Raw genomic sequence first — 5,632 nt, 5'->3', positions numbered from 1 at the left:
TCAAGTACTCATACACTTTTTGTATACAGGCAATTGAAAATTGGTCACAGCCGGTGCGTTGACGTGGCCACAATTTAAAGAGGTCTATCTGTGCTCGTCGCAAAAATTCGAGGTTCCACCCCTTCCAAGTTAAAACTGTCCAAATGGTTTATTCTATTTAACGCAAATCTTGCTTTTTCTTTTATTTGGCGTATGCAACCCTCTAAAAAAAACCTTTGCTTTGGTTGCTTTTTTTTGCGCACAAACAAATTAGTCATGTGAATTGACTGGTTCAGCCCGGTTCATGCATTATCGATTCTGATTATTTTTCGATTGTTTTGTTTGAAATAGGTCATTAACATTTGTTTCCCTCGATGTTTATCATTCAAAGTAACTATAACAGTTATACTGGTATACAAAAAAAAATTAAAATGCAATGTAAAAAAAAAAAAAATTCTCAAAAAATCTATTTTAATTCAAAATGCATCTTTAATAACCAACAAATCAGAAGTAGCCACATCTGTCACAAATTACATTTGTATAGAAAACCAAAATGCAAGTTACCATATTCGACTAGATTGTAAGAGAGAGAACAGTGCGAAGTAGTGTTTCTCACGGTCCTAATAGGTTTGGTTTTGAAAGACATTGCAGAGTTACCTTTCAAGCACATACCAAAGGTAAGAACACGATTCATTATGTGATATTTCACCAGTTTTAAACCGTAAATGGCTCTTTCTAAAAGACACAGGATGAACACATTGGGCAAATGTAGATAGGGCCTAGGCCTAGAAGAACTCGTAATAATGATAAGATAAAGAGCAGAGGAGATAGAGGCATTGGGGACGGTTCTCAAATTCATCAGGAATCCCCTCGGTGAACTATTTTGTTCACAAACCCCTGAATGGAATGTCGCTGAAAACGTTTCGATCTTGTTAGAGATATCACAAGCTGTTAAAATGAGTCCCCTTATCATTTGTCCAACATCGTTGCCGCTTGTTTTGTTCGCGCCGAGTCATTGGGTGTTTTCAGTCTGATGATATTTTGCGGACGTTTTGAAAATCAGACATAGGGCTGCAGCTGGTGTTATTTTATTTACGCAGTAATTAACGGGAAAACAATCGTGTTTTTCATTGACCGTGCTGGAAAAACAAACACACATACACTTAAAACAAAAACCACGCATGTACGGAGAGAAGTGTGAATGTGTATTGAATGGAATATTTACAAAAGCTTCGTCCGATTAAGTTAATACGCTGCCTATCATGTACATGATAAACATGATTGTCTCAACAACCATGGCCGCCAAATCCCCCGGGGGGGGGGGGGACACAGAAAAACAGTCGATTGTTGTATTTCCTCCCCTGACTGTTTTTTTTTAAAGTGGTTAGTAATGTCAGGATTAGGTAAGGCTTGGACGACTGTACGGTGGCAAGTCAAAGATGTAACGTTTGAGGTAGCACTATATGTTTTGTGAGTGTGCGGTTCTGAAAGAACCGGTTTTGTAACACGTTTCGGACAGTATGCTCTGTCCGTCTTTAGGAGATCGCAGGATAGAAGAGTGGACGTTGAGAGAAACGACAGTGCTAAACAGCTGACTGTTGACATTTGTTTAATTTTATTTTCAGTAAGGTAAACAGCACACACGATGGCATCTGGTGCACGTTGGACTGCAGTGAGTTTGCTCATCTTGTTGATCAGCGTGTCTGTGATGATGGACCAGTCAACAGTCGACGCCCTAGCTGAAGACGGTAAGGCGTATCGATCAGTTGACAACAAAGATTAAACATGACTTGAATTTGCGGCGACGGTGTCATTATTGCAGCAAATCTCTTCCTTTAGTGGAAGGGTGAAACAAAATCAACAGGGTTCCCGGAATCAGCTACGTTGCAGTGTGTTTCGTTGATGATGATGATGATGATGATGGGCCCCGGAAACAATGCCGTAATTTTTGACCCACTTTTTGGGGGACCCATTTTCATTTTAGCCCTCCCCCAACAATTGTATTCTGGATCGGCCATTGACAATAACTATTTTTGTTTGTTTTCTTAGATGCAGCTCCGCTTGCCTGGGGTGGGTGGGGTGGGCTACCTGATGAAGTCGCCGCTGGTCAAAATCGACGGAGGAACAGACGGGCCGCTGAGGCTGCTGGTTGTGAAGGCGGAGAGGACGAATCAGACGAATCAAACAAATCAAACCAATAAAACAAACAAGGTAAATAAATATTCGAACCTTAATTTATAGCAGAGATGAAAACCATTCAGCAAAGTCTTAAATGACGAGATAATTAGCGTATTCAAATCTATCGTAGATGCAAATAAGGTTTTATCAAAGCTTATCATATTATTGAACCGCGAATACATCATCATTTTTTCTTACATTTATATAAAAAGTGGGCTCATGCTCCGCCAGTTACTGCGAAGGCGTATTTTGTATGAACGATTTTTTCCCGGAAGCTGTACTTAGTACGGAAGCGTTAAAGGGACATATTAAAAAAATTAATGTCATAATTATGACTTATTATTAAGTCATAATTATGAGTTATATCTCATAATTATGACTCATTATTAAGTCATAATTATGACTTATTATTTAGTCATAATTATGACTTATTATTAAGTCATAATTATGAGTTGTTATTATTATTATGACTTATTAAGTCATAATTATGACTTAGGATATCTCATAATTATGACTTAATACTAAGTCATTATTATTATATGAAACTCATAACAATGACTTAATAATAAGTCATGATTTTGAGATATGTCATAATTATGACTTAGTTTTTTTTTTTAGTTTGTATTATGTCCCTTTAACGCTTCCGTAACTTAGCACGTTTCCATGCAGTACTAATTATTATCTTGTTTTCATTATTATTATTGCAGGTTGTTTGATGACAGTCCATGATCAGCCACATGCTGACAGCGTGTTCAGCGCTCAACGGGCGATAGTTATAAAATTCTATGACATATCAAGATAACTTAGACATTATGCATAACCTTTTGATCACTCAAGGCAAGGAGGAAATGGTGTTTTGTTTCAACTTTTAGTCATCAAAGGGAAGTTCAGACTGTTTTTGTTTTTGCATCGGCCAGTTTTTATTCGAGGGCCTGCGGCTAGGGCATGCATTATAAACGGGATTGCATCGTCACATCCATTTTGTTAAAAAAATGTTTTGCTGAGAGCGCGTCTATTTTCAGGCCAGAACGCACTATGTTTCTGAGTTCACATCCTACCTAGAAATTCAAAGAGAACCTAAATCTTTTCAAGTTGTTTTTAAATTTGATCGTGCCGGTGTAGCGTGAATATCCGACTCCATGAAATGTGGACTCATTGGTAGTATTGCGCATGCGAAAGTACGATACATGTAGTATGTTTTTTTTAGGATCATTGTGGAGAGAGTGACCTGTCACGTGCGAGGGATTAACCAATGATGCAAGAAAGGACTCCGATTTTCAAAGGAGGTGGATTTTTATATAACATCGGCCCACCCTAGTTTTGTGAAAATCATCATCATTTTTTCGGCAGTTCGGCTTTGTAAAGAAGCCTATAAAAGTGCAGCAACGAGAATGAACAGTTAAAAACACGCACATGTACATGTGTAATGCATCTAACCAAATTTAAAGGACAATATATTGACCACAGATCCACCCTTTTTCAAGTATTATAGTTAGAGGGGAAATTACACACTATCCTATCTTTAAAGTAAAAGGAAACAACATTTTTTGGACTCAATTACCATTTGCTGAGGGGAACACCTTCGCACTGTTTTTTGTTTGTTAACATATTATCTATATTGTTGATGTACCCTAACGTGGCGCGGCCCCTAACGTGGCGCACTTTGATTTTTCGCCTGTAGCGCCTAGCTAAAGCAAAAGTTTTAACTGAAATGTTCACAGAAAGTGAAATTTCATTAAGTTCTAAACACTCCCGTTCATAAATCGCGAGTTTATTCACCCGTTACAAAGTTTAAAGAAAAAATTATTTTGGCGTGATTTTCCGATTTTATTTTCAAGTGCAAAGTGAACCCTTTGAAAATGCCCCGAAAAATAAGAAAATAATTTTCTGACAAACATCTGGCTGGGTTTGTAAGTAAAGATAATAATGATTTATCAGAATTTATCAAGTTTACAGAAATTTTTAAATGTTAATTTGGAATTTTCTGAGATTTATTCAAGTGCGCCACGTTAGGGAACACTCCGCCAATTTGTGCCCAATTTCCGGACGCGACCGTTTTTGCATTTCGGATTAAATTTTATGAAACCGAAATTGTTCACAGAGGTTAAATAGCAAGCATTCAAAAGGTAAAAGTACCAGTATTTCACTGCATGAATTTGAGCTTTATCAACAAAGAGGTTTGGCAACACTACACGAGGAAAGTTGGGTAAGCTTTGAAGTGCGCCACGTTAGGGAACACGACTATATTTGACATCACGTTACTCAAAATGTTTGGAATTTACAGTTCCACATGAGCCAAATGTCTTGGAGGTATGTATTGGTAAATTTGAAATTAAATTAACTGCAAAGATCGCAAGTGATTTCAGCGTTGCTTTTCAGTCTTGTTTTTTACTCGTTGTGACATTGTTTTTCGTAAACCAGCGGCGGCGCAACGGGTTTGAAACTGGGGGGGGGGGGGGATCACCAAAAAGGGGCACTCATGCTCAGGATTTTTTTATTTTGTCGACACGTGCTTTTCACCGGACACAAATTGTGGGGGGGGGGGGGGGGGGTGGAACCATCTCCCAACATAGGGGGCGGATGATTATATGCTAACTATGCATTATGTGCCCATTTTCAGGTAGTCTGGTTCCCCGACCTGACAATTTCCCCCGACGTCAACACGTCTAAATTGTAGGTCAGGCAGCCTCCGTGGCTAAAAATAAACATGACGACATTGACGGCCCTTTTTCAAAACTCGGCTTCGTTTCCGAATTCGCTAAAAAGATTTTAATGTTCCGATCAAATTTTTAAAAATAAATCACTTGCTTCATAATTATACAGTTATGATATACAGTTTTATACTTCTGTAAGAAAATATTGACTAATTTTGACCTGGAATCTTCAAAGTTAGACACACAAACAGCACTGTTAGCAGGCGGAGCCGAATTGAGACCACGCCGAGTTTTGGAAAATGCTGGTAACGGTCGTCAAATTCAAAATAGTACATGACGCAGCAAAAAGTTCGCTCTACGATCCGAGAACAAAATCGTCGTTAAATTTCAAGTTTTTTTTAAATAAAAAGCAATGGATATTAATTATCAACTAGTTTTTTAAGTTTTTAATAAGCAATTAGCAGTTAATAAACCCTATATTATTTTCGGAAATCGGGCATTATCCGATTGTCGACGAAATGAATTCGGCAAACTTCGGACATTTTCGGAAAAAAGGAGGAATTCCTCTCGTTTTTGTCACGTGACGTAAATTGTAATACAATGTATTACCGGAGGCTACCGGACCTAAGATTCATCAGGAATACTCAGAATCTTTTGGTCTGGGAACCAGACTAATTTTCAGGGCGTATTGAATGGGTTTGGGGGCTTGGTTTTCATATTCCTCGTTTATATCAAAACCATCTTTACCATTTTGGGGAAATGGTTACTTACAAGAAATAGTCAGATACCTTTGGCCAAAAAAAGAAGTCTCCGGTTTCTGG

General features: G+C 38.1%; 1 long non-coding RNA gene across 1 annotated transcript; it reads left to right on the top strand.

Moving 5' to 3' along the window:
• Nucleotides 1–536: 536 nt before the first annotated feature.
• On the top strand, nucleotides 537–3,319 carry LOC119741843. Its single transcript, XR_005272779.1, has 4 exons — nucleotides 537–656; nucleotides 1,605–1,727; nucleotides 2,029–2,190; nucleotides 2,865–3,319. It is a non-coding gene; the product is annotated as an uncharacterized LOC119741843 (long non-coding RNA).
• Nucleotides 3,320–5,632: the final 2,313 nt, after the last annotated feature.

The sequence above is a fragment of the Patiria miniata genome, unplaced genomic scaffold (genome assembly GCF_015706575.1).
Source record: "Patiria miniata isolate m_02_andy unplaced genomic scaffold, ASM1570657v1 HiC_scaffold_5, whole genome shotgun sequence".
In the NCBI taxonomy this organism is placed as follows: Eukaryota; Metazoa; Echinodermata; class Asteroidea; order Valvatida; family Asterinidae; genus Patiria; species Patiria miniata.
This window is presented reverse-complemented; position numbering and strand designations above follow the sequence as displayed.